Raw genomic sequence first — 25566 nt, forward strand, 5'->3', positions numbered from 1 at the left:
CTTTCCCGAGTTAGGAAACGTTTTTATTCAAGGATGTGTTTAGTGTCAAAGAAAGAAAATGGTTGGAGACCAGTTCTGGTGTTTCTTTCTTCGACCTGTTTGTGATAGTTCCCAAGTCCAAACTGATGTCACTTCATAATCTATTTCCTCTTGTTCCTCATTCAAGTTTTATGATGTAAGTGATGGTTTAATAAAGATATTTCTTCTTTAAACAAGGGCAGGAATTGAATAATTTATGTAATTTGGCTTAGGTTATATGATATATAGCAATATATGTGAAGTATAATGTTTGTAAACGTGAACTTGTTAATATGGTTTGGTTACTTTTATATAAACATAAATTTGCCTATGTCGCAAGTGATAATTTAATAAAGATGTTAAAAAAATGTTCCACCCAAAAAACAAAAACACTACATTTAAAAGATGCTTATCATATTCCTTTTCATCCACACTTCAGGTGTTGCCTAAGGTTGTGTGTGTCTTGATCATGATATCAGTTCTCTGCCTTACCCTTTGGACTATCCACTAAACCACTAGTGTTTACAATGTCTCTAGCTCAAGCTATAGCTCATTGCAGGATACAGGGTATCCACATTTTCCATATTTAGACAAGTTGCTTGTCTTTGCAGAGACTTTTTCAAAGTGTCAGGAATCTGTCACCTGCGTGATAGATCTTTTATACAAGCTAGGATTCCAAGAGAAAACTCAAAATTTCTTTTGACTCCTTCATAAAGGATTGTGTTCCTGGGGAGTCAGCTAGATACCTCAGTTCAAAGAGCTATTCTTTCACAGGAAAAAAAAAACTAGATATGTATATAAATCTATTGCTAAAGTTTTCCACTCAGATTTTGATCACTGTGAGGGGATACCTCTGAGTTTTAGGTCTCATATCATCAGTGATTCTCTGATAATGATGACAAGATTCCATTTCATAGAGATGCAATACATCTGAAGTCTTTTTTGGTCCCATCATCAACATATTTTGCCTTTTCAAACCCCAGTACTGGGGTTTGTCATAAGAGGAATTACTTGGTGGAGACAAAAAAGATCCTTAACTTCAGGTCACCTCTTCTCCTTCCTTGTTCCAAAGCAGCCGGTCATCACAGAAGCCTTGGACTTTGCTTAGAGGGCAGTTTCAGGAGGGATAATGGTGCAAGGTGTATGGGACACCCAGGAGAGCTGCAAGCCCATAAATATGAAACAGATGTTTACCCTGATCAGGGCACTCAACTTTTTTAATCATCTTTGGTTCCCAGGACCTCTTCAAGTTGTTTCAGGCAATACCACAGTCATTTGGTACATCAACAAGCAGGGAAAACCAGGTAATACCCCCCCTTTGCAGACTAGCCATTTTAGCTTGGGATATAGCTTCACAACACAATCTCACTTTGCAGGCATCTTTAATTCCATGAGAGCAATATTGGTGGCAGATAAGCTGAGCAGGATAGGGCATGCCATCACATATGCAAACAAAATCAGGGGCTCTTCCAAGATTTGCTCCATCTGTCTGGAGTTCCTGTAGTAGACCCATTTGCCTCTCTTGAATAATCAGCTGGCTAGATTTTGCTACAGGACTCCATGCAAGAAAGCTTGGAAGACAAATACATTTTATTTTCCTTGGACAGGAATGTTCCTGTGTGCTTTTACAGCCTTTCCACTGATATACATGGTACTTCTGAAGATTTAGAAGGAATCCACCAAAATCATTGTGGTGACTCTCTTTCTGGTCCAGGCAACAGTGGTTCTCCCTTCTTTTATAAATTGCCAGTTGAAATTATCACAAGCTACCTCACAGAATAGATCTGCTCATACAAGATTAGGGGTTTCTGATACACCCAAACCCTAATCAATTTCAACTGACTGCCTGGATGATAGGCTATTAATTCCCTTTAGGCACCTGTTTACTGAGGACGTGAAGCAGGTAGTATTGGAGACAAGAAAGCCTGCTACTAGAAAATCATATATTAGCAAATGGAAAAGGTTTTCTTTTTGATGTCAACAACATAACCAGCACCCATTCAGGGCTAGTTGTTTTCTGTTTTTACAATGCTTGTGAGTTACTTTCCTATGGCCTTTCTTACTTTGCCATCAAGGTTCATTTATTGACCATTTCAGCATGTCTGCCCATGGATCCTTCTCTTTCAAGACATTCTCATGCCAAAATGTTTTTGAAAGGGGTTTTGTTTAAGAGGGCTCCAAGAAAACCAGTGGCAACTACTATGGGTATTCCATGCAAATAGGCTATGTCTAGTAGGATTAAATAAACAAATGAATACTTTTTGTAATACTAATGACTGCAAATAAATCTAAGTCCCCTACCTTGTCTTGGTATTTATTACAAGTCACTGCACATAGTTTTCTGTTAATCATCTAACATCAGTGAGGGGTAATAAAAAAAAGTTTCTCTGACATTGATCAAGCTTAAATTGAATCAGGTTGCAAGTCACTGATAATTTATGCATGCCCTGCAATTCACGAATTTGCTGTTTCTGATAGACAATCATTGTCTGTGCTTTTTTTATTATACTTCTGTCAGCAATTCACTTTTTTTTTGGGGGGGGGGTTCACTTTTTTCCATGGTTGTGCTATTTTGTAATTTGTATTTATAGGTAAGGGGGTTGTTTTACATTCCGTATGAGAAGGCAGAGTGAGCATCCCCCTGCAAACAATGTTTTTTTTTTATTTTGTTGTAGGTTTGTCTAGAGGTAAAGTGCCATTTCATAGTGTAACTCAAAAACAATGTGATATCCAGTCCTTAATGTAAGATACAGGAAACCACTGCATGCAAGGTCAAGTTTACCCATCAGCCCTGGCAATGGTTATTGATTGAAAATGTATAAATGCTGGTGTTTACTGATGTTCTAAATGGGTGTCGGCAGTAAATCTTCATAAATCCTGCACTGTCACCTTTTCAGTGCAGAATTCCCCTCAATGAGTACACATCTGGATCTCTGGTCTTTTATAAAGAAGTACACATGTTCAAGTATTCCAAGCAATAGCATGTGTGGCGTTCACTTGTTTATGTCAGTGACACTTATAAGTAGTGACATCCCTGATGGGTGTGATGGGAAAAAGTTCAGCAAAATATTAGTAGCACAGACAATTATTTTTACAGGCTTGGCATCTGCACACAGCGGAAAAAAAACAGTGGAACTGCTTGTATTGCTGTTTGTGTAATGATACACTGGTGTTTGTGTAATGATATACTGGTGTCTAAGAATCACAATGAGACTCAGTTCCCTTTTACAGTATTGTCATGCATGTGGTAGAGGCATGCAGCTAGGATGCAGCAATGAGGGAATGACATGTTAATAAGTGGTCACATCACATAAAACAACTTGATTGTTTGCTTACTGAGTTTGATAAGGGTGGAGTTCATGTGTTTTACATTTATGTCTGAGTGGGTGGAGATGGTATCCCTTGAATAGCTTCCTAATGTGTCACTGCTTTTCCCACAGGGATCTCTTGCAAACACGAGTTAGTGCAGTTTCCTCTTCCAACTTTTGTGAGTATTGCTAAACAGAAATAAATAATAACAAAGAAAGGCTGCATTCATTAATGTCTGTAGGTGATTACATTATTCATGAATGCAGGATGTCTGACTACCTCAGCCAGCAGAATTACTTGCAGTCATTTTTTTTTCCTTGTAGCTCCCAACTGGTGCCCCCACCTCAGTATGCATACAGGTTATGTTTATATTTCTTACTGGTTAACTTCAAGTGCAATTACCTTTCTTTGACCCAAAAGATATTGCACACATAGTGTTATGGTGTACAGGATTTGTCTGTCTGGGTCAGACAGTTTTCTCATGAGATGTTATAGCCAACATCTGCTGCATTTACTATGTCTGAGTGATTTGTTAATGAGAACCAGACAACCACGTAGTTTATGTTACTGCAGCTTTCATGTTCTTCTTGTTTGCCTAGGGCGTAGGTATTCAGGCCTTACGGTAAGATTTCTTCAAGCCGTAGAAAAAATTGTTATGCTTTCCTAGATATAAAAATAGAGTCTTTCCTTAATATGGGTATATTCCATTGTACATAAGTAATATAATACTTGTGAGCAAAAAGCTTTCATTTCTGTTTACAGACAGAAGTAAACTTCTATCAGACAGACAGAGACACACTCATATACGTACACACACAGAGCACACAAATTTGTTCAGCACATTATGCTTTTATTACAGGTTTGCTTTGCTGTCAAATGTACAAAATTCCATGACTGATACCATTTTGCATTTAGATTGATCCCTTCACAGAAACAACACCAGAAAACCAGAATTATAAATGCACACCTATTTCAGACGTTCTTAGTTCTCCTCTGAATAAAGACGGGGGTTTTCCCAGGAAGGCTTTACTCACCATTTGACGACCACATACTCAGGATGATGCAAATTTGAATGAAGTCCTGCATTCCAAGTACTGGCATGACTTCTTTGTTATCACGATTAACTAACTAGATATAAATTTACATTGTTTGCTTATTTTGCATTTCTACATTTTACCAGACATGTACCAAGCTCTGTGTTTTTTTTATTTTGCCTTTATTTGATAACTGGATAGAATGAGAGGTCAACAGGACTCTTTTAGCCATGGCCCAAACAGGTTAATAGAAGCAAAATGGCAGTTATGAACATTCAGCTTTTTAAAGTGTGTCCAGAATAATGAGTAATGTGGTTATGTAAATATGTAGGGCTGTCTGCTGCTTGGTAATCCTATGGAATCTTCCAGTTACTAAAAGCCTGTACTTCAGTACACCAGTGACAGGGTGAGCTGTATCTTAAAATGGTTGTGTGTTTTGGTCTATTAATTGGCCAGTTTAATTTGGTAATTTGCAACTGAAACTATAACGTAACCTTGTATCTTACATGTTTAGCATACACTGATAATTACCATTAGTAATGTTAGTAAGGGGTGCTGCTACCGTAACCTCCTTGCAACTATTTTTTTAATATGGAAAGTGTGGGGTAAAGGTGGTAACAACTGCCTTAACTGTCTCCAGAGGTTGTCAGAATGTTGTCACGGCAGCTGTCAAGCTTATGCCACCACCTTAACATTCTGACAACTATGTAAAAGCATTGGAAAGGTCACGTGTTCTCCATTACTACCAGAAAAACTTTAAAAACATATATAATCAGGATGTACAAATTTTAGTATCTATAGCATGCAAGGAAAAAAAAACTTGGAAACATAACAGATGAAACAGGATTTAAATGTTTACAGTTTACAGCACAGGAAGATAATTTTACAGAAACTTGAGCAGAACATAAATGTAAAGACACAGAGTTTCAATGCCTACAGTAGAATTTGAGGCAGCTATACAGGACTTTTAATCAGACAAGGGACAGAGTGAAGTAAAAATGCTGTGCTCACTGCAGTGTAACATCCAATAACTGTTATCTGTTTAGCCTTTATATGCAGAAGTTTGTGACAGATGGGTAAAAAAAACATTTTAAGTCTAAGAAGTGCAGAGAGATTTTTAATATCAACAGCACACTGTGTCTAGGGTCATTCATGGTTGTGCTAGTATCTGATAATGCTTTTATGAACCTGTTAGGCAGATGGTGGTAGCAAAGAAACTTTTTTCGGTTTACTAGATGAAAATGCTGTGCTGTTTTCTAGCACATGGTAATTCTGAATGAAGTCTGACTCTTGGTATGTGGGATTTATTCAGCAGTGCATTTCGTTTTCTATTCCTGACTTCATTTTTTACTATAAATAATTCCCTAATCATCACTGATTAGTTGCCAAGGGCATGGAAGTTTTATCTTTTCACTGGAGAGCTGGGCAATATTAGAGGTGAGAAGGGATCTTAGGTAAATTCCTCATACTATAGGCACTGCTTACAAGACATAATTCACTTAATATTTTTAGTTATAATGGTAAACTTTAATAGTGCAGTATTCTTTTTAAAACTGTGTTTGCCTTCTCATACTAAACTCGGAGCCCTATAAAACTGCTTATATTCCCTATCTCTCTGTTTCCTGTAGATAAATGACATTAGTGGACGGCTGTCAAAGTCAACATATTTTTAACACCTTTATTGAATTATCACTTGTGACATAGGCAAACTTGCATTTATATAGAAGTAATCAAACCATATTAACAAGTTCACATTTACAAACATTATAGGATATATACCACTATATGTGATGTATGGTCTAAGCAACTTTACATAAATTATTCGGTTACTGTCATCTCTTAAACCTCATTCCTCTTCAAAAACATTTTTCTGCGTGTACTGTTCCCACAGTTTCCATTGTCTCCATGTAATTTACTCCTATCCTATCTTTTTCTAAAGATCCCACTTCCTGTTATTTTATGTCTGTTATAATATTCACTACTTCAAGTATAGTTAATTTAGATTTTGATCTCTATTTTCTAGTAACTGCTTTTTTGGTAGGTATTAGAATTAAATTGAACAAGGCCTTACTATGTCTCGGCAATTCAGATCCTGTATCCCAGCTCAAAAAAATAATTTCCTTATTTACACTCATTTGCTCACCCAGTATTCCTAACAGAGTAGTCCGTAGGGTATTTTTTTTTAAGTGTGTTAAGTCTGCCAACTCATTACACACGTAAAACATATTTTCCCAGTTATCTCTCTTTTCCTTATCAAATCTCAAACATTTGCCATCTACCTGAGGAAAAATGCTTTGAAGTCTGCTTGGGGTATAAAAGTATCAAAGCAAACATTTCGTTTTTTTTTTTTTTCCAAATAATTCTTTTATTTTTCAAAATATGAAACAATGCATACTGAGAGAGGAAATACATTACAGTTATGCACATTAAAATGCAACGATGAATATTTACAGAATGTTGTGAGTAACCACATAGTTTAGCAATGATACAAATGAGAAGGAAAGGAACAGCACGATGAGAGCATTGTAATCAATTTAACCAAAAACAATTATATACAATATTTACAATCAAATGTGCTACATTCCTCTGCAGTGGTATTGCAAAAATATAATATTAAATGGGTTAGCAGTGGTTCTCCGATAAATTAACAGGGATAAGGATACCTGTTATACTCAAGATATGAATGGGAAATTATTCAGTAAGGATCAAATCTATAAGTTTCTTCCATAGTTTACCAAAATAAGCTCTCTTTTTGGGGCCTTTTATAATGAATTTATGAGCTGAGATGTGTTTGAAAGCCATCTCTTTGAAACCATTCCAACTAAGTTTGGTGCGATCTAACCAATTTTTAGTGATGTATAGTTTGATAAGTGAACAGAGAATAATTAAAATGTGGAGTTGTACTTTAGATAATTTGGAGGTAGGAATATGGAGAATGGCTGTTTCCCACGAAAGGGTTGAGGTGTAGTAACCCATTTTTTGTAAACGAACTTTTAGAGAGCACCAGAGTTTGTAAGAGTGGTTGCAATACCACATAATGTGTAGTAGATCCGCTCTCGGATGGGGACAACAGGTACACGAGGAGGATGAGTTGGGGTTAAATTTATTGAGTATTACAGGAGTGTAGTAGGAATTATTGTTTAGCATCAGTTGGGTGTATAAGAGTTTTTTAAAAAGGGAGAGTTCTAAAGTAGATTTTATAGCTGAGAGTTTTTGGTCCTCTGTAATAGGAGAACCAACGGTATTCCAATAGTTGGAAAAGAGACAGTTTGAGTTGTATAGCACAGTATTCAGTAGTTTGTAAGAGGATGAGATTGTTTTTTTAGTGCTCGATATTACAGATATAGTTTCAACTAATTTGTTAATTTCCTGAGGGTTGGGAGGAAGATTGAAATGTTGTGCAAGTATAATTTCTCTTAGTTGTCGAAGAATAACTGTGTATTTGTTATTGGTTCCAAGAATTAACCGTAGTTCAGGAAGAGATTTTGACCTATGTTTGAGGATGTCCCATACATTGAGATCCTTGATGAGAGGAAATTTAGTAAGGTCCAACATTACATTATTGATTTTGATGTTTGGATTTTGATGGAGTGGTTGGAGCAGGGGTAGAATATTTTCCAGTTTGATGTCTTTAATAAGTTTTGGAAAAGCCTAATTTTATGTTTCAGAGAATGTGCTAGATTACAATTGTTTATAGAAAGAGTGGATAGGAAGGGAATAGCCTGAGGATTAATTTTGTTAGAAATAATATGGTGATGCCAGATTTTTAACCATGATGGAGAGTGGGTATGATTTTTGCTGCTAAAATTTGAAATAGACCAGACTCTGTTTGAGCAGATAATCTTGTAGTACAGTTGAAAGTTTGGAAGGCCTAACCCCCCTTTCTCCTTAGGATAAGTTAATTTAGAGTAAGAGATCCTGACTGACTTCGGGAACCAGATGAACCTAGCTAGGTCTTTTTCAATTTTGGAAAAGAAGTTATTAAAGACTACCATATCCGAAGCATTGAATTGATATAAGAGTCTGGGTAAGACATTCATTTTCACTATTGCTACTTTGGACAAGAAAGCTAAATTCATAAGTTTCCATCTTTGTAGATCTTGCTGGATGGTGGACCATGTTTTTAGCAGATTATTTTGGAGCATGGAAGCTTGGTTATGTTCAAAATGGATACCTAGATATTTAAGGTTATATGTTATTTGTAAAGAGGACTCAGGGAAATAGAAAGATTTGTGGGAGTTGGGATTGATTGGGAAAATATGTGATTTTTTATTGTTAATTAGGTAATCTGATGCGGTAGAGAAGTACTTAATGGCATCAAAGATTTTGGGTAGGTCTGAGTTGGGAAACTGGAAGTAAAGATTTAAATCATCTGCAAAAGCTGATAGTGCAACATGTGTGTTTAGGATTTTAGGGATGTTGTGGTGAGTATTCTATATATAAGAAGAAGGGCTCGATAAAAATGTTAAAGAGAAAGGGTGAGAGTGGGCAACCCTGTCTTGTTCCATTAGTAATCAATATTGGCTTGGATCTCTGTTTGTTTATGTAAAGGTATGTGTAAGACTTTGTATAAAGTGTTCTGATCATATCCGAGAAGGATTTAGGTATATTGAAATGGAACAAAGTAGCAAACAAAAAGTCCCAGTTGACTCTGTCAAAAGCCTTAGAGGCATCCAAAGTTAGGGCATATATTGGATTTTTGTCTTTTTTGGTAAATTGTATTAGGGAATCCAAAGTTAGGGTATTATCCCATGTGTGTCTATTGCTCATAAAACCAGCTTGGTCAGGGGAAATTAAAGACGGGAGTATCTTTTGTAATCTATTAGCTAAAATAGCAGCAAGAATCTTAATGTCAACATTTATTAACGAGATTGGTCTGTAATTGTGTGGGTCTGTTTTGTCTTGTTTATTTTTTAATAGTAAGATGGTTTTTGAGTTGTTCCAATGTAAGTCAGTAATACCCTCCTTAATGATACAGTTAAAGACTTTCAATAGGATGGAGGATATTTTTGGGCAAAAGGCTTTGTAAAAGTTAGTAGTGAAGCCATCAGGGCCCGGAGATTTGCCTCTTTTAAGGTTGTTTATGATGTCTTGGACTTCTTGAATGGTAAATAGGGCAGATAAGAGAGAGACTTGATTAGGATCAAGAGAGGGGAAATTAATGGAATTAAGAAAAGACTCCATCTGGGGTTTGAGAGTATCTTGTTTATTGCTACTATAGATATCTGAAAATAATTCAAAGAATAAATGTATTATTTCAGAATCTGAATTGTAAATTTTCCCTTGATAGTGAAGGGTGGATATTCTGGGAGCACCGTTATTATTTTTTAATATTCTTGCCAAAGTTCTTGAGGGGATTTGAGCCCATTCAGAATATGTTGCTATAAATTTTTGTTCCTGTAGGGAATAATTCTGTGAGTGAAGTTCTAGTAATTCTTTGCGCGTGGAGTTGATCAGTACTTCAGTTTTTGGGTCTGGAGATAATCTCTGACTTTTTTCTAAAGATGAAAGTTTAAAGGATAGAGTATTTTCTTTTTTAGTGTTGAGTTTTTTAAGAAAGGAAGCTTTGCTAATCAAAAAACCTCTCATTTCAGCTTTACAGGCCGCCCATTGAATGTCTGGAGGGATTAGGGATTTTGTAAAATTAATGTCGAGAGCCAACAACATGCTATTAATTTTATTTAATATATCTTTATTATTTAGTAGGTTATTGTTAAGGGTCCAATTAGCAAAAGTAAAATCAGGCGTGTTGAATCTAATTTTAAGAGAGATTTTTGCATGATCGGAGAGAGATCTGGGTTCAATATTAAAGGTATTTTTAAATTTAGATAGGGGGTCCGAAATCAGAATGAAGTCTAGACGTGACCAAGATTTGTGACAATTAGAGTAGAAGGTATATAAATTTTCTTTGGTCGAAATATTACTAAAAGTGATAGTGTCTACAAGATTAAAATCTGAGATAAGTTCCTCTAAGGCTATAGAAGCTTGGAAGTTATAAGAGGAGGATTTGCTGGTGCGATCTAGGCTAGGGTCTATTACCACATTCCAGTCCCCTCCTACTATGAATAAGTAATTTGGAAATGAGTTTAGTATGTTATAGATTTCTAAGATAAACGTTTGTTGTTGAGAGCAAGGACCATATAAGTTCAAGAACATAATTGGTTTGGAAGAATCTGGGAGTGTAGAGGTGAAATAACACCATCTGCCGTTTGTATCGGATTTATATTCATTGATAGCTTCCTGGAATTGTTTCTTAATTATAATGGCCACCCCCTTCGAGTTTGTGCTATCACCAGCACTTATTATGGACCTGATCCATTTTCTATTTTTTATATTCTCCCATTCATTTTCAGATAGGTGTGTTTCCTGGAGAAAGCTAATATTAGCCTGGGATTTAAAAATCAGGTGGAGAAACAGTTTTCTTTTAGCGGTATTTTGTAAGCCTTTGATATTCCAAGAGTCAACGGCCCAGCTCATGTAAGTTAAAAACTAACAGGGTATAAGGAAACATTATATATTTGGAGACTTAGTGTAATATATGGGTAAGGTAATGTGTGTTGGAAAGAGACTGCCTTGTGTTTGCAATAGGCTGAGAGGGAGATGGAGAACCGTATCTTATCTGTGTCAGTAAAAGGTTTGGATGTAGAGGAGGAAGTAGCAAAATACTCCTTCTGACATGCCCCGGTGCCTACCCACCTAAACCCCTTAGGCGAAGAAGTATAAAAACTAACAAAAGAAAACCCTAACAGTTCTATACATATATACATAAAAATTCTCATCCAAAGGGTTATCAAACTAGATCCCTACTACAGTGCACATACAGCATCCGTATGTAGATGCTACACCTACTAGTATGTCATGTAAGTATGACCTTGTGTAAATGAACATACGCTTGTAAGCCTAAACGCTTAAGCTTAATGTATGTGAGAAATGTAAATCTATGAATACCATATATAACAGACTTATTACAAGTAGTAGCATTTCTTATGGAATTTCACACAAACAGGTAGATTGTAGAGATGGTATAACCCTAAAGCATTATTAAGTTCGTCGTATACAAGAGCCTGATACTAGTGAGTCTGGCAGTATAACAAAAGTTGTAAATGGTTGAAAAGCTAAGCAGAATAAGTAGTTGTGGTGTTGTTTGGGCAAAAAGGTATTTCCAATGAGCAGACTCTGATAATAGCAGAGCTAATTTAAAACTAAGAGTCTTGTTGTGTTGTTGGGATCCTCCCTCTCTCTGTGTTTACCATTTACCAGATTTAAGCACTACTGATTTGGGTATAAGTGGTCTTTAAAACCCCTACATAACTTTTAACTGCCAGCTAAGTTAAATTAAATCATTACATTTGTTTTACAGCATTGTGTCAGACTCCATGGCCACCCTGCCCCCATTAGCAATTGACACACAGAGCCTTATTTCTTTCTTAAATTCCCAACTCTATATGGAAACTTCTCTAGCTGTAAACTGCAGCCAGTTCAATAAAACAGAAAGACATTGTAAGTGTATCTATATGCTGAATATTACAAATGAACAAGATTTGCTAAAGATATGGGTTTGTTTAGTTAATTATAATGTAACATCCTGCTACAGACAGAGCTAGAAAACTCTTCCTGACATCTCTCATGTTTCTATGTGAGTTGTGTATATGTTAGTGAAGGTGTTTATGCCTTTACTTAATATGCTTTTTGCAACATAGGGTCGAGGATTTTAGACAGACCATCATGGTCCTTATTTAACGTAACTGGAGTGTCCCAACAATAAAAAAACGTTTGCAAACCTGTACTATGTACAGGGGATCCGAACACAGTAATCAGGACCTTTTTATTGTGTTCAGCGCTATAAGCACGATTGAAGGAGAACAGACCTAGCGAACGTATACTTCAAGCGTCCCAGCAAAAGGAGTCCCACTGGAAACCTCGCGACGAAGATGCGTTCCTTGCTTGACACGTGGATCTGCGTTTGAACAGAAGGAAGGATGTTTTACTGTTTTAAACAGTCTCAAATCTGTTAGATAGACAATGTTGACGCTGAATTAGAGAGCGGCGATGTCCCTGAAGCCTCCGGTGAGTGAATTAAGCATATGAGGTGTAAAACTGCTGAAACGCTTGTGCTGGAAGATTGTGAATTTATCCAAGATCTGGAACCTTGTTAAATATTTTAAGGAAGATCTCTTTTGCTTCATTTTGGGAGGTTACAGTATATTTGGTTTCATGTTGGGAAAAGATCAAAGTATTTGGGTAACGCATTTGAAATCTGATGTTTCTTTTAATTAGGTCTGAACAAAACGGAGCTAGTTTCTGTCTGTTTTCCTTGATGGAGATGGGTAAATCTTGTGTAAAAGTTAATTTGTGATTATTCCACATGAAATTTTTATTTTTTTTTGCTGCATACAAAATCTGTTGAGCTGTCTGGAAATTCAGTAGTCTTGTGTATATTTGACGAGGAGCTAAGGCATCTTGTCTTTTATAAAGCGCACGGTGGGCTCTCTCAATTGTGATATTTTTTTCCCCTTCTGGGTGAAGAAGTGATTCAAATATTTGTTTTGTTATAGCAAGTAAGCCTTGACTGTCATAGCTCTCTGGGAGACCTCGTATTAATATATTATTACGTCTGCTTCTAGCTTCTAGATCTGTAAGTTTTGCCTGTAGGTCTAATAAAGAGGCTGTTTTGGCACGCAAATCATCTGATACGGATTGTAGTTGGAACTCATTGGATTGTACTTTTTGCTCAAGTGTGTCTACTCTGTCCACAATTTGATTGATGGATTTACCTATAGTTGAAAGTTGTTCCGAGAAGCTTTGTATGGCAGATTGTATGGGCTGAAGGGCCTGCTTCAACTCATCCATGTGGAAGCTAGAGTCTTCTTTACTATTTGTATCACTTTTGATAGGCTCCGCATTTTGTTTATTTGTTCTCTGCCTTTTTGAAAGGACTTCTTTTTCAGGTGAAAAAATTGCTGAGGCTTTGGCTTTAATTGTTTGAGTTTCCATTGTAAAAGAGTCATTTGTTGTTTTTGTCTGTTTAGCCATGTGGAGTTAGAGGTGTTTCAAGTAGGAGCAGGCCTCCCTGAGTTACTTGTGGAAATAACACTGTGGAAGAGCCCGAGATGATGAAAGTCTATTATGAGTTATTTCCCACTGCGAAGGTGATGCAATTACCAAAGAAATGAAGGTAAAGTAGCTCTTTTCGAAGTGTGTAGTATCTTAGAAAAAGTAGTTGAGGTGAGGAGCTCTGTGCATAGGCTGTTCACTAGTCGACCACCATTTTGGAATCATCAAAGCAAACATTTCTAGGCAAAACAATTCTAAGTCTTCTAGACTTTGTTGCATATTTGGGAGCCATGCATATGTCCTCCCATTGTTTCATTGTGAACTGCATATCTAACATCTCTTCCCAATCGTTTCTGACCTCTTCTGATTGATTTCTATAGTTACTGTGAAATATTTTATATGCCCTACTAATTATCCTTTTGTAACAGCAGCTTCTGTTCTAGAGTCTATTAAAAATTCAACCAGTGCAGGTCTTTCATTTAGAATTCCTGTATCCCTTTCTCTTTGCCTATATTCCGATACCAATACCTGATAGGGAAGACAATCACTAGCCTGCAGTCCAAAGGTCTTCTTGACCTTTTTCTTTTTTATTACATTTCCTTCTCAAATTATTTGCTCTCTATACATTGGTTCATTTGCCAGCTTTCTCCAATAAATCCCATCCCCCTATTGTCTATTCTCTGGACTGGTAATTACATCATCCTATTGGCAGAATCTACTTTTCCCATTCCTGTATTATCTTAGTTTTCAGTATACTTTTTGCTACTTTATGAATATAATATTCTATATGACTGTTGTTATTCTTCGTAAGGATGTGTGTCCAAAATCCCATTCTTTCCTTATTTCTTGAATTATCCCCTGGCTTCATTATCACCCCTTTCCACTTTGAATTTTAACATTTTGCTTGTCTTATGTATAAGAGCCTTAACTGTGTAGCTCTGAAGTATTCCTTCAAATCAGGTAATCCTAAACGTCCTTGTTCTATTGGGAAGCACACCTCATCCCACTTGACTTTTGCCCTCTTCTCCTCCCAGATAAAATCCTTCAACTCTTTATTAATTATTGTCCACAGCTTCTCCTCTGATTGATAAAAGTATGCCTGATACTGCTTGTATCTTTCTATTCACATCTGTTGGCAAGAGCTTCCATTTTGTTATCTTTTGTTTAGTCTCTTCCCACAGATCCTTACCTGCAGTAACTCAGTCCTCTTTAATCCATACTCCTAAATACTTAATTTTATTATGTCTCCATAAATATGGGTATTGCCAGGTCAAGTTATGTGTGGTTACAGAATTTATAGCTAAAGCCTTTATTTAATCTTCATCAATTTTATATCCCAAAAAACTGGAAATGTCTCAGAATATTCCACAACAATGAGATGTCCTTTTCCTGGTTCCATCAGGTACAAAATAATATTATCTGCAAGTAATGCAAACTTTTCTTGAACATCGTACCAATTATAACCTTGGGCGCCAAACCCTTCAGAGCTTTCCTGCTGTCAAAGACCACTCCACTTGTGAACTTTCAAGCATTGATGGTCAACTCATGTTTCTCCATTAATGGACAAATAAGTTCCCTGTGAAAAAAAAAACAAACTTCCACAATCGATTTTATGACCGGTATGGTACTTTTTAAACTAGAACTGCTTGTTTTACACTGGGAGTTTTCTATTTTTTGGAGTGTCACGTGACTTTTCTGTTGGTTGAAAGATGTTGGTTCTTTTATTAATTTTAATGTAAATTTAGTTTTTTCTAATGTTTACACTAATGTTTCCTGACAGACATTTTATAAATTGTGCGTGTTGTGGTTGTCATGGTGCTTTAAAGGTGAAGGCATTACTTTTCCTCATACTTACCTTGTACCTACAGCTGCTGCCATTTTTACTGGTGTTTCTGGCATCCATGTTGTCTTTACCGGGGGACAGCATACTAATTCCTCAGTTCTTCCTTCTTCTGGCCACAAAAAGAAGAAAATTTCCAGACAGCCTATGTGCATTCAATGAGCTACTACTTTGCCTCACCTATGGATGAGTGACTCTGCAGTAGACGTATCTAGTTCCTCAGATCACTCGTCTTCCTTGGTTTCTTCTGGTGTGGTCCCTTCAGCCACCATGGAGTGAGGGTTAGATGCATCCTCTGTGGCTGTTGGAATATACTTGGTGGGCATGGAAAAAACACGTTTGTTTGTTTCAGAGGAAGCACTGTGGAATGCTTCTTTGCCTGGCTCGACTGTGATGCCTGCTCCCTGTGGACTGTGGAATGCTTCTTTGCCTGGCTCGACTGTGATGCCTGCTCCTGTGGACTGTGGAATGCTTCTTTGCCTGGCTCGACTGTGATGCCTGCTCCTGTGGACTGTGGAATGCTTCTTTGCCTGGCTCGACTGTGATGCCTGCTCCCTGTGGACTGTGGAATGCTTCTTTGCCTGGCTCGACTGTGATGCCTGCTCCCTGTGGACTGTGGAATGCTTCTTTGCCTGGCTCGACTGTGATGCCTGCTCCCTGTGGACTGTGGAATGCTTCTTTGCCTGGCTCGACTGTGATGCCTGCTCCCTGTGGACTGTGGAATGCTTCTTTGCCTGGCTCGACTGTGATGCCTGCTCCCTGTGGACTGTGGAATGCTTCTTTGCCTGGCTTGACTGTGATGCCTGCTCCCTGTGGACTGTGGAATGCTTCTTTGCCTGGCTCGACTGTGATGCCTGTTCCCTGTGGTGATGTCCATGACAAGAATAGATTTGCTTTTATGAAGATTCCTGTAAAAAAGCAGATAAATATTTATCTTCTCTTTTTTCTGTGTTTTTCCTTAAGTAATAGCTCCAGTTTTGTAGCATTTAGACTGAGATTGCTATCACGAAGACAATCTGAACTTTGGAAGTTTCTCTATAGTTTTGCCTGGAGGACATCAGAAGAAGTGGAACAGCATATTAGTTTCCTCACTTGTCCTGATACAGGTATGTGAAACTTGCATGAATGCATATTTCATTTATGTGGATTGCTAAGAAAAGGGGTTAGAGGACTGACGCTTGGTAGATACACTGGATAATGAGCTTGGATTTGAAATGGCTGCAAGCTAGTGTATCGTTTGTGTTCTGTTAGGCATCTTTTAAGGAAAAAAAGCAGAGCCGTGGGCAGAATCCAAAAAAGCAGGGCTGTGGGCGGAATCCAAAAAAGCAGGGCTGTGGGCGGAATCCAAAAAAGCAGGGCTGTGGGCGGAATCCAAACAGCAGGAAATGGATGACTGACTGCATCAATACTTTTGAAAACCATGAGCTGGCCAGTGACATAAATGCCTAGATTTTGCTGGTTAAAGATGTCAACAACTACTTTTTTGGTAGAAAGTTACTCACTGTACATGACTTCATGGCTGGTTACTGAAGAGATTTAAATCAAAAGCCATTCAATCAAAAAAAATATCACAGAAAACCACTTTTGGAAATCTTTGAGGCTACACTTTTCCCCACTGTTCTGCAACCTCTTAGTCAGTTTATATAAGTTGCAGTTTATATAAGTTGGGAGTGTAGGAGGACAGGGGTTTGGATCCTTGCTAAAGAATATTTCTTTTGGTGATCTTTAAATGTATTTTTGATGGCTTAAATAAAAAATATTAGCTTTTGATACAAAGCTGTTTGGAGGTTCCATAAGATTCCAACTAGATATGGAACAGATTTTAGATTCCATACATTATAAACCTCATTTTAGTGACCCTGAGATACCAGATGGGTAGACTTGTGTTTTAAAAATAGAGAAAAACTGTCTGTACCATTCATGTAGGGATCAGCATCTTCTGTACCTCATAACTAAAATAAGTAAGCCCGAGGGTGTCTCACCTCACTATAAGGTAGTTCAGTCTGTCAAGATTGAATGAACAGAATTCAAGGAATTAGGCATCCACAGACCATGTGAAACCTGCCTACACCATGCTGTGACTTAAATTATATTCAAGTGGTATATTGTACTGAATGCCTTAGCCAGGTGCAAGTATGCGATATGCACCATTATTCCCTCGTCCATTGTCTTGGTGACCTTCTCAAAGATGTGTGCCAGGTTTAGTAGGCATGACTTTCCCTTGACAAAGTCAAACTGGGTTGAGTCCAGTTTACAAAGGTTGCTTATCTCTTTGTTGATCATTTTCATAGCAGTTCATTCCATGCCTTTGCATATTAGATTAGTCAGACTAATGGGTCTGTAGTTTCCAGGGTCAGTTGGTATTCCACCCCTGAGAAGTGGGATAGCTATTGCAGTCCTGCATTCACATGGTACAATGCTGCTTTGAAGCTATAGTTGAAATGTGACTCAAATGGTCCTGATAGGTCATGATTCAGGCAATTTAGGAGGAATCCTAGGATGCTGTCAGGGCCCACTGAGGTTGTGTTTTGGCTGTAACAAGTGCCACCAGGACCAACAATTGGGAGTGTTATGCTAGTAGGTATTTCATGGGGGGAGGTGTGGAGGATGTTCATACTGAATTTGTCAGTCAGCAGATTCTCATGTCACTGAAGGTGGCACCATTGACCATCAGTTCGGCCCGCTACTGTGTGCTGCACTGGTGGTCATGGACATAGCTGTATAAGGCTTTGTGTTTGTCTTTAGCCTGGTATGCTATCTTGACCTCATAGTTGGCCATTTTGGACCTTAGTTTCCTGTTTAGTTTAATTAGGGAGCTCTTATCATTATGAAAGTTTCACTTCCTGATTTTAGCCATAACTTCTTTCTTTGTGTTGCATACTACTAGTGTGGTTTGTTTTCAAAGCTTGTTTTGGGCTTACTTCTAGTAGGTACAACAGCTATTTACATGGTTGTACAGGGTCTCTGTGAATAGTTCTACACAGGTTGCTGTGAACTTTGGGTTAGGATGAGCACTGAATTTTGACAAGCTATCACTTAATAGGATGTAATCTGCTTTGGAATAGTTCCTATCTGTTACAGAGTTTGCTGGTTTACCAAGTTGATTTTTATTTTGCTGGAGACAGCTTTGTAGTCTGACCATTCCAATGAGGATGTGACACTGGGGTATGTGCAGCACTCTCCCATACAAGTGAGTACCAGGTCCAGTTTGTTTGACCCTTTGGTAGGTGTGTTCACTATCTGGTCAGGGGTATTTGTGTTAATAAATTCCAAGAATTGTTGCGCCTGTGAGTTTGTGGCAGTTTGTGTTTCCCAGTCTATGTGGGGCGGGGGGCTAGTTAAAGTCTCACATGGATAAGATATCTTTAGTTTAATGGTGAGTGTCTCCTGTTGGTCTAGGGATGAGCTATAGGATTCTTGGGACATAGAAGGTGACCTACAGCCTGCTAGGACATGGTATGGTACTTTGTCTGCAGTGATTTGCACATGGATAAACTCTAGGGCATCATCTTGTTTACCCAACCTTGAGGTGTGCTTGTTGCTAATGTGGATCAAGGCTCCACCTTTAGTCCCGATCTGTGCCACTGATGGTCTAAATGAGTGGAAGGCACTGATGCTGGCTTGCACAGTAGTTTCTATGGACTTAAACCATTTTTTGGTAAAATTACTGATGTCTGCATGCTCCAAAGTGAAGAGAGCTTGTAAGTTGTGAAGTTCCTTGTTTAGGCTCCTAGCATTGAGCAGTATCACCTTTAGGTTTCTTTGGTTTTGTTTGCTATATCAGCAGGATTTCAATTTGGCATTGCCTAAAAAGGCTCTAAGGGGTGGATAATATTTTAGCCAATATTCCGAAGCCTAAGGGGAACAGATGCAGAACATCCTTTGCAAATAAACACTGCTTGTTAACCTTGTCCTGCTGTGCTGACAAATATTGATTCCCCTGTAAAGACAACAACAATTAAGCCAATTATTAAAGTTAATCTTCTGTTTGTACTGTGGTATTATTCCTGGGGAAGGTAGAATGCTGCTCAGTTATTAAAGTCAATCTTCTGTTTGTACTGTGGTATCATTCCTGGGGAAGGTAGAATGCTGCTCAATTATTAAAGTTAATCTTCTATTTGTACTGTGGTATTATTCCTGGGGAAGGTAGAATGCTGCTCAATTATTAAAGTCAATCTTCTGTTTGTACTGTGGTATCATTCTTGGGGAAGGTAGAATGCTGCTCAATGCAAGGGACATACTTTGCCTAAGACAAATATTCAGAGAGACCAATAATCTATCTCTTCGTATAGTTCAGGGAGATAATGTCTGAGATCATTAACTCCCACATGTGCTATGACAGAATCATAGCGGTACTTGTGGTGTGACTTGAATGCATGCATAACTTTGTGGATCCTGGCTTCAGATATGCAAATAACCATTAAATTCTCCTTTACCAGTCTAGTGAGTAGGGCATCTGTATGTCGTACAATGGAGTCCCCTATAACAAGACTCCTGGGTAATGTGTTTGCTTGCCTTATGGGCATTGCTGTTGGGGCTCCACTATGTGTAGGTATATTTGTAGTGTTTGGTGTTGCTTTTGGTAAGTGCTTTAGAGATTGCTGAGGGCAGGCATTGCTGTTTATAGGCTTAGGAGGTCTATGACGTTTGGGAAGATTGCTTTTTAGTGCCTCAGCATAATTTGGTCTATGTGTATGGTGGACACCATGTGTGGTGGATGTAGTATGTGTACGTTCTTGACAACCTTGTTTGTATGCTAGATTTTTGCCTTCATTGAAATTGTGTATATGCATCTGTGGCATATTGTGCTTGTTTCTGTAAGCATTAAATGGTTGTCTGTGAACATGAAACAATTGCTATATTGTCTAAGATGCCTATATCTGCAAAGTTGGGTATGGAGGCATTTGGAAATTGTATATCCACGTTTTCCAGATGTCAGTGTGGGTGTAACTTGGTGGAGCCATGGTAGAGCTAGCTTCCAGATGGTGTAAAATATAGCTGCAGGTGATTCATTCGTGTTAACTAATGTCGCCAAAAGGGCATGGGTGTAATTATTTGCCAATGATAAGTCGGTTGAGAACCCAGCCTACTCTGACCTATGCCAGGGGCCCATGATAATGGTGGAATGGTCTATGTGCCCCTCTAGGCCAAAGTGAGCCCACCATAAAGGCCAGAAGCCCTTTGTAAGCTTCTGACCAAATGGTGTCCAGTTGCCCAGCTTTATTTACAACTTTTGAACAAAAACTGGACATAAGTAATTCAACTTGTTAACCATGAACTAAGAATTGCTACACTCACTGTAGGTTCACAGACAGGACACAGCTAGGAAGTGGATGACATGATGGTAAGGAGGAGGCTGGAAATCCTATGTATCCAGGAAACAAGATGGAAGGGCAGTGCAACAAAGCTACATGGCTGAGATACAGAGTCTACAACTCAGGAGGAGGACAGGTTATAAATGCTGTGGGAATTGTGGTGAGGGAGCGGTTTTAGAAGGCAGTGAAAGATGTCATCAGAATTAGTGACAGACTCATGGCAATCAGACTCCAGTGTAATGATAGGGCAGTATTCATAATCTCAGCCTATACCCAACAGCAGGGTTGTGATAGTGAGGAAAAGAGTGTATTTAGACAGCAGTTGCCGGGCCTACTAGATACAGCAGGACAGCATGAATTGATGTTAATAATGGGTGACTTGAATGCACATATCCGAAAAGACAGAACAGGATATGAGGACTGTCTAAGTCCACATGGGTACAGCATCAGGAATAAAGAAGGAGAAGCTATTTTAAACTTCTGTCAGGCAAATGGCTTGATGGTGACCAGCATATGGTTCCACAAGAGAAAGCCACCAGATCACATACAAAAGTGGCCAACATGCAACCCAGGTAGACTTCCCTCTAGTGAGGAAAGGACAGTGGGGTAGAATCAGTGATTGCAAAGTTATCCCCACTGAAACAGCCAGCCCACAGCATAAACCACTGGTTGCCACAATAAGTTGCAAGGAATGGTCAGAGAAGGCTCTATGGTCAACCCAGACCAGGCTGACGACCTGGAAGTTGAATGGAGAGAAAGCACAACAGTTCAAGGAATTATGCAGTGCTCTAGCACCTCAGGAAGAAGAGGAAACTGGTGAAGTTGAAGAGGAATGGTAGTGCCTCAAGACAGCATGTGTTAGGACTACAGAACAGATATGCGGCTGAGCCAGGTATGCAAATAAGGTACATAAGGAAAGCTGGTGGTGGAATACAGAAGTCCAGGAAGTCATCAAAAAGAAAGAGGGAGTCCAGGAAAAAGTGGGAGATAGAAAAGATGGACCAGGCTATGAAAGAATACCGATTGTCCAACAAAGAGGATAAGAGAGGAGCTGCAATCGAAAAGAACAAGGCATCAGAGGCACTGCGGCAGCTTCTGGAAAGTAACTCAGTAGGTGGCAGAAAGAAATTATATCACATTGCAAGGCAAATACAGAAAGATAAATAAGATAGTCAGGGAACCCTTCATACAGGATGCCAGCAGCAGCCTACTCGTCAATCCATAGGACATCAAAGGCAGAGGGAAGGAATACTTCCAGCAACTTTTGAATGAAGAAAACCCCCACTGAAGCTGTACTAATCCAGACGCAGACTACAATGAAAGAAGAGGAGGTGCCCACCATAGAAAAAGTAAGAACAGCAGTAAGAAAAATGAAGTCGGGGAACGCAGCAGGTTCAGATGAACTCACAGCAGCTGTGATAAAGATGTTGACAGAAATAGGGAAGACATGTCTCTTGGGGGTACTCATAGCAGTGTAATGTGTCCCAGCTGACTGGAGAATAAGCATACTAGTGCCAGTGTACATAGACAAAGGGGACAGTCACAGCTGTGGGGACTGGGGAGTACAGAGGTATCAAACTCCTATCACATTGTATGAAAGTTCTGGAGATTGTGATTAATAAACAAATATAAAGAGTAGTAGAAACTAAGACAGGAGATGAGCAGTTTGGATTCAGATCAGGAAACAGGACAACTGACCCAACATTTGCAGTGACACTGATAATTTTGAAGAATCCAGAGATGATGATAGAATCCAACTAGACATTCTTAGACTTGGATAAAGCATATGTCAAGGTCTTAAGAATGCTGATTTGGGCAGTCCTGCAGTGGTTCATAGTTGCAGAAACATTAGTAGAATTAGTGCAGGCTATTTAAAAGGACGCAATGTTTCAAGTCCAGTGCTTGGTCAACACAGTGGGGTTCCCAGTGGAAGTGGATGTGCATCAGGCTGCAACTCTGAACCCACTGCTGTTCATACTGGTGATGGACTACATTATCAAACAGGCTGTAGGGGACAGATCAACAAAGTTTCTCTATGCAGGCAATGTGGCATTACAGGCAGACACTGAGCAAAAACTTCAGCAAAGGATAGGGGAATGGTATGCAAAACTGAAGGAACATGAGATGAAACTGAGTACAGATAGTTGTCATGGCAGCAAATGGGGGGAATAAGAAGAAACTGATATCTGAGATAAAAGGGAAAATAGTGGAACACGTTAATAGCTTCAAGTATCTGGGGGGTGGGGGGTGGTGGAGGAGAAGGGAAGTCTGAATGAAGAGATCAAAGCTAGAATCAGAGGGGTTGCAGCCAAATAGCATAGAGTGTCAGGGGTAGTATATGACAAAAGAATGCAAAGAAACTGAAAAGTAATGCATTCAAAACAGTGGTGTGACCAGTACTGTTGCATGATGCAGAAACGTGGGCAGTAAAGGCAGAGCAGATGAAGATGTTACAGATTAAGGAGATGAAATGCCTGAGATTGGTGGTAGGATGCACAATGTGGAAGAGATGAAACAATGAGGGCATATAAGCAGAAGCCAAAGTAGCTCCAGTTGCAGTAAAGGTCAAAGAAAACAGATTAATGTTATTTGGATACATGTGCAGAAAAGCAGAAGACAATTTGGTGAGGAGGATTTGGAACAGACAGGAAGAATGCAAGAGGAAATGAGGGCATCCATCAAAGAAATGGATGGATTGTGTGAGAGAAGACCTGCGACATTCAGGCATGAGTGTTGAAGAAGATAGGAGAGTGGCATAGAATAGAGAGAGAGAGCAAGAGAGCAAGAATGAGATTGTGACAGCTGACACAACACCCTGCAACCATTGATGATGATGGTGATGATGTCATCAGGAGCTGTATTTGGGTGGGCTATTTCAGGTCAGTGGCATAGCTAGTGTTTGTGCCCACCCGAGTTGTCTTTCAGTTTGCTGCCCCTCCCTCTCACAAAATCATGATCAAATGGGGCCCCCAATGTACAGCCCTCCCCCTTGCAGCCATTCCCATTACTTGGCTATTTCTCCCCATTTACCATAAATATAATTCTATATTACATCATTGAATGCTTTTAAAAGTGAACGATGATTAATTGACCCCATGTAAGCAAAAGCTTGCAATGTCAATACCTCAGAACAGCTATTTTTTTCCAAGGGGAAAGAATCGCTTTTCCAAAAAAAAAAAAAAAAAGAAAACTTTAAAACATTACATAAAGCAGGGGGCTTCACCCCCACACCCCCCAATGTGGGGAGCTGTGCTCCCCACTCCACCCCCTACTTAAATATACCAACTCAGAGATCACACTACAGTGCCGAAAATGGCAAAGTAACGAAAGCAGCCAAACAAATTCTTTCCCAGGGAAAGAATTTGCTTCAAAGCCGCTTCACTATTTGGCCTTTTTGTTCTTTTACATTCATTTGAGACGCATTCGACAGAATGCGTCTTCAATCATGTAATAGGAACCCATAAATACTGTAATGTGCATACTGTTTTATGCTTTACTTCTACAATGATTACTTGGATTTCATTTAAAACTTTTATTTTAAATTTTATAGCACAGACACTGATAGACATCTACTAAAGAAAGCAATACAGTCTCACAATGAAAACAGACTTAGCATTAAAATTTCTCTGCCCTTGAAACCCACATTCATTGAAACAGCATTGCAATCCACATTGAAAGAAAATGCATCTGGCCAGTGGTAGATAAAGTTTACCTTTGGGCTGTTTTCAAATCATAGGCCCCTTGCACACATATTTAGGACCACGTAAACATACACATGTTATTTGATTCACTTTCCTGATTGTATTAAATTATATTCTTTGAATAATACAGCACACTTGTTAGAGCGCATTTTAAATTTTTGCTTGGAACATTTCTCCAGTAAGCAATGAAACAAAATGTACAAATCAATAATGACAAAACTGCCCAGTTCAGAACATTTCCATCATAAAAGTCTACTCAAACTTCTGTCATTACAATCCACCAATATCAGTAAATATGCACAATCTCTGCAGATGTAAAAAATCATCTAAATAATTCCACAGTAAAGAGATTTGTAACTAATGAAGAGGTTGCTGCTAGCAAACAACTTTATATTTCATTGTTTCATCTACAAATAAAGTGCCTGTTGCCCTTGAAGAATAATTTGCCTATGTTACATTAAAATGGTACTGTAAGCTGGTAATATTGCAATAAGGAATAGATGGCAGACTGATAACAGGTTCATAGTTACTAGGTATCTCGTCCAGAGGAGAACATTCTCAGGACTGCAGCATCCACCCCTCTTAAAGTACAACACAATACAGTATCAGCAATCCATCTATATACTGTGGGAGTAAAACCCACAGCTTTCTGCATCAAAAGTAAGTATACTACCCTGTTGTGCTACTAACAATGCTTTTAAATACTTTAGCACAATAGTGATATAATTCGCTAAACAACAGTTGCACGTTGCAAACAGACTTGGCATAAGCAGCACAAAACTCTTCCCCCGAAGCTCTCAGCTCCTTGTTAAATGCACTTGCCACTCAACTATATCTCTCAACTTTGCAGCACAAGAAATCTGGAAAAAGCCAAAATTTATTGGGGGGGTGTGAACAAAGGTCCAAAACCAGGGACACATTTTAAACATTGCTTGTATAATCTTAGAGAGTTGCTAGAATAAAATGTTTTGTGTTATCATGCATTTCATGAAAGATAGGAAGACTGAAATGTAAATGGCTGTTATTATTTAGTAAATCCAGTCCTGACTGATTTGCCAAAAAATACAAATTTTAAGAGGAGCAGACCAAAAACATGTGGGCAGCGCAGTGGTGCAGTGGTTAATGCTGTCGCCTCACAGCAAGAGGTTCTCCGGTTCGATTCTCGGCTGGGGTGCCTTCTTTGCGGAGTTTGCATGTTCTCCCTCCGTTCGCGTGGGTTTCCTCCTACATTCTAAAGACATGCTTCTGGAGCATTTCTCCCCGGGCCTCCGCTGAAAACAGGATTTGCGGAACCT

Source organism: Protopterus annectens, chromosome 11.part0, assembly GCF_019279795.1.
Source record: "Protopterus annectens isolate FY-2018-M chromosome 11.part0, PAN1.0, whole genome shotgun sequence".
NCBI lineage: Eukaryota > Metazoa > Chordata > Ceratodontiformes > Protopteridae > Protopterus > Protopterus annectens.